Raw genomic sequence first — 15,158 nt, 5'->3', positions numbered from 1 at the left:
TTACCCAGCCATGAATTATTAGTCATGTGAACATGTGGCATATGCCTGCCACTTGGGAGCCTTTGCTTAACTAATATAATGAGGCTAAATTATAATATATTAGAAGGGACCATTGGCATGGTAATCCTATAGCACATAAGAAAACTGTCCTAGTGTCTACATGTAAAGGATCTATGACTGTACCAGCCTAAATCTGCTTTAGAATCTACATAGATATGTATCTATGTATAAATTATTTGCTGCATACTTAGGTTTACACTACGGCTAGGGCAAGAAAGTAGGGAGGGAACTCCACAGTTTTTCTGCATCTCAAGATGTAAAGCCAGAAATTTTTATATCTCCCTGAGCTAGGGTTATTAAGACAATGTCTTAGTGTATACCATGCACATAAGGGGGACAGAAGGTGCAGGTTAAGAGCACTGTAGTCTTACTGTTATCTCTATGTAAAATGTGTAAATCTTATGTAGGAGACTGATAGAAGACACTTATTAAATGAAAACTGCCTATATGACTTATGAGGTTATTTTCAAACAAATCAGCCTTACTTTTTTCCTCCTCTTATATCTCTCAGAGACCTTCACATTTAGCTCATAATATACATATATATATAGTTAAAAACACACAAATAACTAGTATAAGAACAGTTTTAGTAGTGACAGTACTAGGGAAGCATAAAAGTTCACCCTCAGACAATACTGTCGTCATCCAAACCCTAGGTATAAAGTCATTGTTCCAGAGAGATGTTAGCTCATATAGACATAATGTCTAGACAAATATATACTGTAAGTCCAGCAAATTATAGCAGATTGGTGCATTGCTAGTGTTAAATATTATACATGAAACTAGAGCATAGTGAACAATTTAATAAAGTCACAAGGTATATAGCAATAACTTATAGCAATTTATCTAACTATAGATCACAACACCTATTCCACATTAGCAATAACGTAGAGAGTAAACAGATCAACATTTATGAAATTTTACATTCTAAGTGACAAAGACTATATAATAGTAAGGGGTAGGACACAGCAGGCCCCATGACATGTAACCCAACCACAGAAAAGGATTCTGGGTATAATGATGTCAGCAGTCATAGTTGTCCTCCTGGAGGGATTTTAAATATATATACAATCTAGGTAGGGACCAGTATACCGTGGGGCATATGGGTCTGAGTTAGTATAGACAGTGTGTTATGGTAGATATATCACATAAGGTAGATACATAGGAGTGAGTGCCAAATTGGTTAGATAACAAAAACCCCAGGAATATGAGAACTCTGTGTTTAAGTAGACTCTGTGGTTATAAATAGTGCACAACTGGCTAAACATAATAACAAACAGGTGATTAGTATTACAAGCCATTGGCCAGTATAAAAATATAATTTTACTAACATGGAAACTGTTGGACGCTACACAACCCCATTATGACATCTCAAACTTTAGGGCTAATATTAGCATTAGGACATTTAGGATAGATAAGATAGATAAGTAGGAACTTTTTATATAAGCTTAGGATCTTCATCATCACAATTCTGAGTGAGCCTAGAGAGATCTAACAACAGCAGGCTATCAGCGTCATGAGGGTAATAGGTATGACTGTATATTAACATGGATATAGCTTTCCATGCGGCCATCAGACAGTTTTAAGGGAAACTATTCAGAAGGGGAGAGTGAAAAATAGCGTCCCGCCATTAATTCAGCTTTTAAGAAATGGGATGTCACTGAATATATTACCCAATACCAGTGATAGCAGGTAGTAAAAATATTAACACGACAGGGCATATCCTGTTCTTTAGATAGTTAAATAATGTAAACAGTGTTATATAGGAATAAACTAGTATAGAGTAGAGGCTGGACACGCAAATTATAATTCTTATAGGGCAGTATATGACATGCATTCTGCAAGTGAATAAAGCTAAAACTCTGCTGATAATGTAGATATGGAGCAGTATAGGCATATAAACACTGGGTAACTCAGTCCCCACAAAGTTCCAATTAAGATGAGCCTGAGTTCACAGACCTCAGTCTTAGTGCCTCCGGAGCACAGCCTAAGGATTAGTGGGGATAGGAAAAATAAAGCTCAACCGCCCGGGTCAAAAGGGCTCTTCAGCCGTCCAGTATGCATCGTGGGGGTCAGCTTTTGGTTTCTCTGGCGCTGTGCTGTTGAAATCCCTAAAAGTACGGGGCTGTACGTTACCCTTTCTGCTTCAATAGTGCTCACGGCAGTGAGTGATATGAGAGGCTGGAGTGGTTGTTTCGTTGAGTGCCCGCCGGGTTCTACTGTCCAGCTCGATAACACAAAAGTTCTAGGGCTCAGGCACAGCTGGAGATTTCGGCGGAGTGACATGGCATGGATCGGGCGTTGTATTGCCTTAATCCGTGGGAGACCCTCCATTCCCGGCATGTCAGTTACAGCGTGGAGTGTGTCATCCGTGCTTGATTGCACCGGGTTACCCTCTGTAAATCTAAATAAAGTACCGGTGAGGTCTCCTCCGGGCTGCTCTCCTTGTAGTTGTGCAGGGTAAAGTTGCGGAAGCGGTGGGTCTTCTGTCCGGTCCTCCTTGTAATTGCCATAGTTGGGTAGGCGCGAAACGCCATCTTGGCTGCGCAGCTCTATGATAATGGACCGCAAGCTGCTAAAGTGGCTGTCAGCTCTATCCAGTAAGCCTGTCAGCAGAGAGGAAAGGTGTTCAGGAACGTACTCCATCTTACGGGTAGAATATGATATAGACATAAGTTCTTAGGATTCCATATATTGGAGTTTTATCAGTTAGATTCCGGGAGCACTGCTATGGTACGTCTTTCTCCTTAGGCAGTTGGCTCCGCCCCCCCACTCGATCGGGTTTTATTGTGGCGATTCCTGTCCGCCTCATCAGAGCAGGCGGACAGGGTTATGGAGCAGCGGTCTTTAGACCGCTGCTCCATTACTGCTGTTTCTGATAAGTCTGAAGACTCGCCAGAAACACAGGCCCTCAAGCTCCATACAGAGCTGGATAAATGGGCCTCAGTGTCTCAGTACAAATCAGCATGTATTTACATGCTTGTATATATAGAAAGAATGGTTGTAGTATATTTGTTTAGTGAGTGTGCAGTTTCTAATATATACATAAAAAAAATATATATATATATCCTCTATAATAACCAGCCAAGTATGTTTGTCAGATGCAGTCATGCGCAGTAGAGACTGCACAAGGACAAACATACCTGGCCATTTGGATCCTGACAGCAGAGAGAACAGAGCAAGGCTAAAACGGCTTGTCAGGGGGCATGGCGGGCGGGAGCGTCACAATGGGGGTGTGGTGATGGGTGTGGCCATACAGGTCGTTAGAGAGAAAGAGAGAGCAAAGGTTTTGAAAGAGAGAGCCAGAGAGGGGGAGAGTGTGCAAGATAGGTGGGCAAGAACAAAAAAAATGGGGGAGAGAGAGCAAAAGAAAGGGTGGAGAGAGAGCTAAAGAAAGGGGGGAGAGAGATCAAAAGAGAGGGGGGAGAAAGAGCAAAAGAGAGGAAGGAGAGAGCCAAAGAGGGGGAAGAGAGAGAGCCAAAGAGGGGGGAGAAAGCCAAAGAGAGGGGAGAGAGATAGTCAAAGACGGGGGGGAGAGAGAGAGCAAAAGAGGGGGGAGAGAGAGCAAAAGAAAGGGGGGAGAGAGCGTAAAAGAAAGGGGAGAGCAAAAGAGGGGGGGAAGATAGCAAAAGAGGGGGGAGAGAGAACAAAAGAGAGGGGGAGAGAGTCAAAGAGGGGGGAGAGAGAACAAAAGAGAGGGGGGAGAGAGCACAAAAGAACGGAGGGAGAGAGCCAAGAAGTAGGGAGAGGGAGCAAAAGAGAGGGGGAGAGAGAGCAAAAGAGAAGGGGGGAGAGAGAGCAAAAGAGAGGGGTGAGAGAGAGAGTGCAAAAGAGAGGGGGGAGAGAAAGCAAAAGAGAGGGGAGAGAGAGAGCAAAAGAAGGGGAGAGAGAGAGCAAAAAAGAGGGGGAGAGAGAGAGCAAAAAGGAGGGGGAGAGAGATAGCAAAAGAGAGAGGGGAGAGAAAAATAAAGGGGGGGGAGAGAGAGAGAGAGCAAAAGAGGGGGAAGAGAGCAAAATAGAGGGGGAGAGAGCAAAAAAAAGAGGGGGAGAGAGCAAAAGAGAGGTGGAAAGAGAGAAAAAGAGAGGTGGAGAGAGAGCAAAAGGGGAGAGAGAGAGCAAAAAAGAGGGGGAGAGAGATAGCAAAAGAGAGAGGGGAGAGAAAAATAAAGGGGGGAGAGAGAGAGAGAGAGAGAGAGAGAGAGAGAGCAAAAGAGGGGGAAGAGAGCAAAATAGAGGGGGAGAGAGCAAAAAGAGAGGGGGAGAGAGAGCAAAAGAGAGGGGGAGAAAGCGCAAAAGAGAGGGGACAGAGAGAGCAAAAGAGAAGGGGGAGAGAGAAAAAGAGAGGTGGAAAGAGAGCAAAAGAGAAGGGAAGAGAGAGCAAAAGAGAGGGGGAGAAAGAGCAAAAGAGAGGGGAGAGAGCAAAAAAGAGAGGAGAGAGAGGTTAAAAAAGAGGAGGGAGAGAGAGAGCAAAAGAGAGCAGGGAGAGAGAGCAAAAGAGAGGGGGGAGAGAGAGCAAAAGAGGGGGGAGAGAGCAAAAGAGAGGGGACAGGGAGACCAAAAGAGAGGGGGAGAGAGCAAAAGAGAGGTGAAGAGAGAGCAAAAGAGAAGGGAGAGAGAGCAAAAGTTGAGAGAGCAAAAGAGAGGGGGAGAGAGAGCAAAAGAGAGGGGGAGAGAGAGCAAAAGAGAGGGGGGAGAGAGAGCAAAAGAGAGAGGAGAGAGCAAAAGAGATGGGAAGAGAGGGGAGAGAGAGCAAAAAAGAGGGGAGGAGAGAGAGCAAAAGAGAAGGGGGTGAGCAAAAGAGAGGGGAGAGAGAGAAACATAGAGGGGAGAGAGAGCAAAAGAGGGGGGAGAGAGAAAAAGAGAGGGGACAGAGAGAGCAAAAGAGAGGGGGGGAGAGCAAAAGAGAGGTGGAGAAAGAGCAAAAGAGAAGGGCAAGAGAGAAGAAAAGGGGAGAGAGAGAGCAAAATAGAGGGGGAGAGAGAGCAAAAGAGAGGGGGGAGAGAGCAAAAGAGAGGGGGAGAGAGCAAAAGAGAGGGGAGAGAGAGCAAAAGAGAGGGGGAGAGAGAGAGAGCAAAAAAGAGGAGGGAGAGAGAGAGCAAAAAAGAGGGGGGAGAGAGAGAGCAAAAAAGAGGGGGATGGGAGCAAAAGAAGGGGGGAGAGAGAGAGCAAAAGAGAGGGGTAGAGAGCAAAATAAAGGGGGAGAGAGAGAGTAAGGGGTGGGACCTCTGTACTGAAAAATGGCCTGTGTACACAGACTTTAGTACTAGTATATATATATATATATATATATATATATATATAACAGGGTCATATATATATATATATATATATATATAATGCGATAGAGAGCACTCCCACTTTCAAAATCCATATATGCCAGGGTGCCAGTGGATAAGTATAAGAGATAAGGAAGGCACTCACTGGTCTTTTAATCAAAAAGTAATTTTAATCAAGTGTGACATTTCGGGGACACACTCCCCTTCCTCATACAAACCCAAATAAACAGCAAGTGAAAATATATACCAAACAAACAAACAAACCCCTCCCCCAGTGAAAATTGCGCCAAAACTGGTTGCCATAGTGATCCTCAACAACAAAAAATTCCACAAATCAAGTGCACTAATAATCAGATGCTCATCTCAAAGCAATGTGCAGACAGTAAACACATATTGTATAAATCCTATAAACATGCTAATGTACATAAATGTTGGAATACAATACAGGTGCAAACATACAAATAAAAATATTAATAAAACCATAATACCTTGCATATTACTTGTCTTGCAAATAAAATGTATACCCTAGATGGAGGTTTATTGTGTAATATTGTGAATGTGATATCCATACCGGTGCACTTGTGGTAAAATATAAAATATATAATGTATAGTCAGCCTAATGGACACAGAGCGGATTAAGTCTTCAATAACAGACTGCGCATCTAAAGTAATAGCAAGGTCAGGAGGGAACTATACTCCTTACGCGCATCCACAGACCTAATGCTGATATATGTATTGCGGCTGACAAGCCCAGAATGTGAAGATGGTCAGTGCTGCTGGAGGAGTGTAAATCAGATGCTATCATATTACCCCCAGACAAACTGCTCCACATATACACTATGCATACGGTACCTGTGGTTAGGTCCAGGAGGGGCAAACGCTAAGTCCTAAGCACACACCATGCGGCTGAGGGTGCTGACGTCATCCATGCGCCCTATCCGCACAGTGTATAGGGTTGCCATGGCAACGGCCATGGCTATATTAAACTTCAAATTGCCGGCAAAGAGCCTTGGCAAATGGCCCAAAATAAAGACAAACTATCAGGTGAAGGGCAACCTATATAGTTTAAGAAAATATGTGTATCGACTGTGTCCCAAATAAAAATAATAATAACAGTAAAAAGGGGATGCCTACAGATCCTTATCTCTTATATATATCTATATATATATATGTATATATATATATTGAATTTAAGAAATCTTTTCAATAAATCTTGAATTATTTTTAAAAATCCTGCCAGTGTCCATACCTATGAGACTGTTATATAGGTTGTACCTTTTTTGGATTGCACACAGGTCATCTATGAAGCACTAAAGGTGTAGTGCTTGATGATTAACATTTATTTCTCACTCTCTCCCTCTCTCTCTCTCTCTCTCTCTCTCTCTCTCTCTCTCTCTCTATATATATATATATATATATATATATATATATATATATACAGTATATATTAAAATTCATATTAAATTCTGCACTCACTGGACTTATAAACAAAGAGTTCTTTATTCGAGTGACATTTTGGAGCTCACTAGAACCTTCCTTATACCAACAGCAAAAAAGTGTGTGAACAAAGAATTTAAAGCAGTAATCCCACCCCCACCAATCACAAATTTGCACACATAAAAAAGTAGTCATGGTGATAAGTAGTATAAACAACTATCAAGTGCTGCTAACTGAATAGCACAGTGATCCACAGGAATAATATAAAAAGTACAAGTAAAATGCAATCACCAATTGTGTGTAAAATTGCTGTCAAGAATTGAATACAAATTTTAAGTTATTATTGTTTCCTGACACCCTGGCTGATGTAAATGATAGTGAGAGTGCCAATCCTCCTAAACTCTGAAACTATATATATATTATTGTAAAAGCAGACAAAACAAAATACCAGTATATAGCTGGACCGGGACCTATGGGAGCTGTGCAGTATAACCCGTTCCAATGTACATGTGTACCAAGAGTATCTCTAGGTATACATTCAAAATGTAAATTTGTATTGGGTAAGCACCGCTAGTTCTAGGTAGCTGAGCATGACATATAGGAAGCCCAAAATAGCTGGATAGATATTATCGGGTTAACAATCCCATCCGGAAAACACTTGTAAAGCAGTAGTACTGTCAGAAAAAACCCTGGGTAGTATGTTAAACCTAAACAAAGCTATTGGTGCCAATATGTAATAGACTTATTGGTCCGGATTGCTGCCAGTATACTGTGTCCATATAAACAGCACAAAGTAGCTGGATGAATATTATCAGGTTAACAATCCCATCCGGAGACGACTTGTAAAACAGTTGTCAGAAAAACCCCCGAGTAAGATGTTAAACCTGTACAGAGCTATTGGTGCCAGTATGTGATAAGCTATATTATCCGGACTGCTGTCAGTATACTGTGTCTATATAAACATTAAGCAGAGTCACTGCAAACAGGTGTTAAACAAATGCACATAAGTTTAGTAATGGGCACAACAGGTATTATTCGAGTATTTGAGCCTCCCTGGACAAGGCTTCAAAGTATCTGCTCTACCGCAGCGTCTCAGGTTTCAGCCGCACAGACGCCAATCAAAAGAAACGCTGAACATCACCTGTGAACAGCTTGCCGGAGACCACCCAGTGTGCTAGCCACTGAAAGTGTTAGCCTGCCTGTCAGCACCGGTTATCATACGGTGCCATTACCTCTGGTAAGCCTTTACATTATTCACCTATTTTGGCTTTGAATCTACAATATCACGCTATGTGGCGCCCTCTTTGTTATTTCTAATTTACAGACACCTTCTACCCGAAGTCCAGAGGAGCCTCGCCGCCAGCACATTTCTATTGTTTCAAAGACACAGCACCATTTCTTCATATGGACTAATATGGTTTGTCCATAGACATTAATCAATTTTACTATCTGTTATCAACATATATATTTTGTCAGCGCACCCCGCTCACGGTTCCCCTAGGGGTTCCTATTTTTGGTTCATTATTCGAGTATTACTCACTGCACCGGCAAACCATCACTTCCGTAGTCAGTATCCGCTTTCGTGTGCTCAGCTGCGGCTCTCCGGGTAAACTGTTTGCCTTGTAAAGTAGTGTCTCCACTGTGAAGCTCCAATCGAGCCTCTTACAGTCCAATCAATAATAACCTGTTTCGGATCCGATGTACCCGGCTAGTAGTGTGTACCTCAGCTCCTCCAAGCACTTCGTCACTCCGCTCTGTTTGAAAGCCCCATAGGTCCCGCCTCCGAGTTCTCCTCCTGTGATTTGTGGCTCTCTCTTGGTATAGCTCACTCTAACTGAAAACGGAGATATGTAAACAGAATAGAGTTCCTGTAATCCACACGAAAATAGCAAAAACAGTCCATCTCCGTTTCAGTGAGTGAGCTCCAATAGTAAATTATAAATCCAAAATGTCCCCATAGAATTAAAACATCATAAAGGGCATTTAAAAGGTAGGCAGACTCATAGAAAAATATAGGTTAAGCAAAATAAAACAAAGTGAAAGTCTGACCGGTTTCAATCAAGGGGACCATAATCCTAGATATAAAAGCACTAAACAGGTGTAGCCTATTTAAAGCTACAACACTCCTGTGATTGGACATTTTTTAAATGCTGCTCAACTCTGCATTACTTAACCCTTAATGTACAGAGATTTAATCTATGTATGCATAATAAAAGCAAACAATATTCTTATAGTTACACATCTGATGGCGATAAAGTATGGATTCAAATTGAATACAATGTATAAGCTGACAGCGAATAAATATGAGTTAATACTAAATACAATGTATTGTTGAATTATAGTAGACTCATAGAAAAATGATGTTAGTCAATATAAGCTGCCCAACAGATGCTATGTATTTCCTTACTCGATTGGTATAGCAAGTTAACTATTATTTATTAGCTTAACATGCACAGTTAAGAGAATTTCATTATTCAAACGCGAACTAGCACTTAAACAGATAAACATCTCTTAATGTAAGCTTAAAATTATATATATATATATATATATATATATATATATATATATATATATATGTGTGTGCATATAGTGATAAAGGTTTATACATTCTAAATATGATGTATGTATACATGTAATAAGTTGTAATAAGTTTTAAATAGTACTTTGTATTATAATCTGACAATCATTGAATTACATATTGTAATATTTAGAAGGATCTAGCCATCTTCATCCTGAAATGAGAGCTAGAGAAAATACAGTGGGAACCAGAATATAGTTGGTTAACCATTGAAGTGGTTTTGCTATACCCTACCATACCCCATGTTTATGGGATCAAAGCTGTTGCCTTTTTTCTTGAACACTATTCAACCCTGTCTCAAGAACATAGGGAATTTGTGATTTGAGCAATTGAGTTTCTCTTGAAGCACAATTTCTTTATGTTTAATGATGTGTGCTACATCCAGAGATGTGGAACCGCTATGGGGGCTAAGTTTGCCCCCTTTTACGCCAACCTCTTCTTGGGGTGGTGGGAGCGGTTCCACGTCTATGGAGATAGCAACATCTTCTCTTCCTCTATCATTACATACATGCGCTTCATTGATGATCTGTTGATTATCTGGTCTTCTGACTATTAGCAAGCTTGTGCTTTTGTAGATCATCAAAATGAGAATGAGGTAGGGTTAAGATTTACCTTAGAGTGCAAAAAACATTCCATCAACTATCTGGATGTCACACTAATATCTGACGGACAATCCAAAGATATAAGATCTACCTTGTTCAGAAAAACGATTTCAGGCAATGCCCTTCTACATGCCCATAGTAGTCACCCCGAACATGTGTTTAAGGGCATTGTAAAGGGTCAATTTATTCGTACAAGACGTAACTGTTCTACAGATGAGGACTTTAATAATGAGAGCAGGGACTTAATTGGTAGATTCATCACCAGACAATATTCAAAGAAGGTTGTCAGAAAGTCCTACATTGAGGTCAGTCAAATGGACAGGAATGAACTTTTCAAACCTAAAACTAAAGAAAACACTAAGAATAAACTAATAAACACATACTCCAATTAGTACTATCAGATATGTGATATAGTTAGGAAGAATTTTCCAGTCCTCAGAGGAGATACAAAGTTGCGTGGGGTCATCCAAAATGGCTGCAATTTTGTATACCGACACAACCTGACTCTGGGTAACCTACGGTCTTCCAGTATGCTCAAAAGAGAAAGTAGTGGTAATTCATGGCTCCACTTTAATGGCACATACAAATGTGGCAAAAGAGTATGTAGATCTTGTGATCACATTCACATATCTACTACGTTCACTTCAGCAACTACAAGGGAGGTGTTTGACACTAAAGGATGCGTCAAGTGTAAAACCAAATTTGTTGTGTACCTTGTTGAGTGTACCACTTTTGTCCGTCAATACGTGGGGAGAACCACTAGGGAGGTGGGTACCCTCATAAAAGAACACATGTCTAACGTTACTAAAGAACGAGCCATCTCAGCATTGTGCAAGCACTTTTTGGAGCAGCACGATGGTGATCTGATATCCTTTAGGTTGCAGGATTTCGAGCAAATAGTTAGTCCCCCACGTGGAGGTGACAAATTTCGGATCCTGTCATGCCAAAAGATCTATTGGATCCATAAACTCGGTAGCCTGCTACCTAGAGGGTTTAACTCAGAATTTGATATCATACATTTTTGGCACATGTAAATCCCCTGACATTTCCAATTAATATTATGACTTGCTTGAATTATATTGCAATCATTACTTTATGTGATGTTACCTTAGTTATGTACTTGGCAAAAAGAGTCTACTGGTCTTTGTAGGACCTTCTCTCTCTTTAGAGTTATATCAGTGTTTTTTGGGCTAGCTAGGGAGATGTATAGAACCAGCTTTTTATCTAGATATTACTTTACAGTAATGGTCCATGCTCTATATTTCTTTTCATTTCATAATTTTCTATATACTTATTCCTGCACCCTCACTGCAAGTTGGGCTATTGCGCTCTACCCTGTACTGTTAGGATCCATGTATACAAATGTCACCACCTTTTGTACCATTCTTGTCCAACATTTCTTACATGGTTTCCTCAATTTATTTTTGTAATAAGTTTTAAATAGTACTTTGCATTATAATCTGACAATTATTTAATTACTTATTGTAATATTTAGAAAGATCTAGCCATGCTCCATTAGAGTTATGGTTTTTGGTTGCTGACTCTACTGAAATGAGAGCTTTTGCATATATCATATTTAGAATGTATAAACCTTTATCACTATATATATATATATATATATATATATATATATATATATATATATATATTAGCTTACATTAAGAGATGTTTATCTGTTTAAGTGCTAGTTCGCTTTTGAATAATGAAACTCTCTTAACTGTGCATGTTAAGCTAATAAATAATAGTTAACTTGCTATACCAATCGAGTAAGGAAATACATAGCATCTGTTGGGCAGCTTATATTGACTAACATCATTTTTCTATGAGTCTACTATAATTCAACAATACATTGTATTTAGTATTAACTCATATTTATTTGCTGTCAGCTTATACTTTGTATTCAATTTGAATCCATACTTTATTGCCATCAGATGTGTAACTATAAGTATATTGTTTGCTTAAGTTATGCATACATAGATTTAATCTCTGTACATTAAGAGTTAAGTAATGCAGAGTTGAGCAGCATTTAACACATGTCCAATCACAGGAGTGTTGTAGCTTTAAATAGGCTACACCTGTTTAGTGCTTTTATGTCTATGATTACGGTCCCCTTGACCAAAACCGGTTAGACTTTCACTTTGTTTTATTTTGCTTAACCTATATTTTTCTATGAGTCTGCCTACCTTTTAAATTCCCTTAATAAACTTTTTGATGTTTTAATTCTATGGGGACGTTTTGGATTTATTATTTACTATTGGAGCTCACTCACTGAAATGGAGAGGGACTGTGTTTGCTATATATATATTTATCCAAAAAAAAAAATACTCAAGTAAACCTTACCCAGCATGGCCGGTGTTGTGTCGAATCTGGTGACTATAAAAATGCGAAATCGGCAATTCCCGGAACTCCGCCCACACATCTCCAGTAAGCAATCACTATGCCTAAACTCTTCCACCCAGGATAACTCCCACTACTCTCAAATTCCACCCAGATAGCTCCCACTGTTGGTACTGAAGAGCCGACACATTTACTATGTTATGGACAACATAGTATTTGTGACAGCTTGTCATGTACCGAGGCAGAGTATTTATTAGCAGTTTATTTTTAGTTACTTTATAAAGTGAAGGCATAAGTTGCATATATCAACGTTTATTAGTCAATATTTAAAGTGCACTTTATATAGTAACTAATAAATACACTGCTAATAAATACCCTGCCTCGGTACATGACAAGCTGTCACAAATACTATGTTGTCATTAACATAAATGTGACAGCTCATCAGTACAAACAGTGGGAGGTAACTGGGTGGAGTTTGGGAGCAGTGAGGAGGTAGCTGAGTGGAATTTGAGAGAAGTGGGAGGTATCCTGGGTGTAATTTTGGAGGAGTGGGAGGTAGCTTGGGGGGAGGTTAGGCTAGTGTTTGCTTACAAGAGATGTGTGGGTGGAGTTCCGGGAATTGCTGATTCCTGATTTTGATAGATCACCAGTTTCGTCACAACAGACTCTATATATATTTTTGAGATACGCTCTTTTTTATTGTGCTGAATTAACTTTTCTATATATTTTTTTGTAGCATGGGCTCTCTTATTTATGCTTTTTTTTTTTTTTTTTTTTTTTTGTTTTTTTGTTTTATGCCCAAATACATTATCTGATTTATTGCACTAAGATGTTACTGTGTGCTAGTTTAAGATTGAGATCCTCTTGCTTTTTCTAATTGGGCTCTATATGGGGTTGTTGGGTAAGGTTTACTTGAGTATCTTTTGTTTGAATTGATATTTTGTTTAAACCTCCGTACACCAAGGTTTCCACGGTGTATTTTAGTTTAACCCCTATTTTTAGTATTAACCCCTTATCTGCCGTCCCCAACTTCGCCGCCACTATACTAAATTTATTAACCCCTAAACCTAAGTCTAACCCTAACCCCCCTAACTTAAATATAATTTAAATAAAACGAAATAAAATTACTGCAATTAATTAAATGAATCCTATTTAAAGCTAAATACTTACCTTACTTACCTTACTTACCTATAAAATAAACCATAAAATAGCTGTTCCAATCAGCCAATAGAATGCAAGGTCAATCCTATTGGCTGATTGGATCACCCAATAGGATTTTTCCTACCTTAATTCCGATTGGCTGATAGGATTCTGTCCGCCAATCGTAATTCAAGGGACGCCATCTTGGATGACGTCACTTAAAGGTACCTTCATTCTTCAGTCGCCGTCAGATGGAAGAGGATGCTCTGCGTCTTCAAGATGGACGCGCTCCACTCCGGATGGAAGAAGATAGAAGATGCCGCCTGGATGAAGATTTGTGCCCATCTGGATGTCCTCTTCTGGCTGGATAGGATGAAGACTTCTGCCCCTCTGGAGGACCACTTGTGCCCAGCTGGGTGAAGACGGCTCAAGGTAGGGTGATCTTCAGGAGTTAGTTTTAAGTTTTTTTTAAGGGGGGATTGGGTAGGTTTTAAAATAGGGTTGGGTGTGTGGGTGTTGGGTTTTAATGTTGGGGGGTATTGTATTTTCTTTACAGGTAAAAGAGCTGATTACTTTGGATCAATGCCCCGCAAAAGGCCCTTTTAATGGCTATTTGTAATTTACTATAGGGTAGGGAATTTTATTGTTTTGGGGGGCTTTTTTATTTTATTAGGGGGATTAGATTAGGTGTAATTAGTTTAAAAAAATTGTAACATGTGCGTTTCAGGGCCTGCCAGGGCACAGTGTCACACCAGTGCAACTCATATCTGGTGTAACAGTAGTGTACATTAAAAAAAAAACTAGAAATTTGACTGTGAAATAATAGCATTCAGTTTCCTTCATGCGTGTGCGTTTCAGGGCCTGCCAGGGCACAGTGTTACACCAGTGCAACTCATATCTGGTGTAACAGTAGTGTACATTAAAAAAAAAACTAGAAATTTGACTCTGAAATAATAGCAGTCAGTTTCCTTCACATGTGTGCGTTTCAGGGCCTGCCAGGGCACAGTGTCACACCAGTGCAACTCATATCTGGTGTAACAGTAGTGTACATTTAAAAAAAAAATACAATTTTGACTGTAATAGATTGAATAGCAGTTAGTTGTCTACAAGCGTGTGTGTCAGGCCTACAGCGTCTACTCTGCCAACTTCTGCCAGTGCACAGTGCCACTCATATCTGTTGTCACAGTAGCTTGAACGCATAGTACCACTAATCAAAAAAAAAAATGACAGGCAGAGGCAGGGCACCCCGCAGGGGCCGTTGTGGTCCTGGTGCTGTGATTCCCTTTGGCCCTAGAATAATGCCCAGTGTTCAGAGGCCACGTACCCTGAACTCGAAAAGTTCTGAGGACATAGTTGACTGGCTAACACAGGACACCCAATCTTCTACAGCTTCCGCTTGGAACCTTGACGCACCATCCTCCTCCAGCTTAGCTTCGGGCACCTCTCAAGTTACCACTCGCCGCTTCACTTGATCTGTCAGAGGAGTTATTTACACATCAGTTGGAAGAAATGAGTGATGCGCAACCATTATTGCCAGAGGATGTAGATAACAGGGATATGTCTCAGTCAGGCAGCATTACACACATGGACGTATGTTGTGATGATGATGATGTTGTACCCGCTGCTGCTTCCTTTGCTGAGTTGTCAGATACAAGTGAAGTGGTTGATGATGACGATGCATCTGTGGATGTCACGTGGGTGCCCGCTAGAAGAGAAGAAGAACAGGGG

General features: G+C 40.3%; 1 protein-coding gene across 1 annotated transcript in view; it reads left to right on the top strand.

The window, feature by feature from the left end:
- LOC128656088 (alpha-1,4-N-acetylglucosaminyltransferase-like) overlaps positions 1-15,158 on the top strand; it is a 176,237-nt gene that overhangs the window by 151,189 nt on the left and 9,890 nt on the right. The gene's annotated exons all lie outside the window — the stretch shown is intronic.

Source organism: Bombina bombina, chromosome 4 (assembly GCF_027579735.1).
Source record: "Bombina bombina isolate aBomBom1 chromosome 4, aBomBom1.pri, whole genome shotgun sequence".
NCBI classification, from domain to species: Eukaryota; Metazoa; Chordata; class Amphibia; order Anura; family Bombinatoridae; genus Bombina; species Bombina bombina.
Note: the sequence above shows the minus strand (reverse complement) of the source record. Positions and strands in the feature narration are given on the sequence as shown.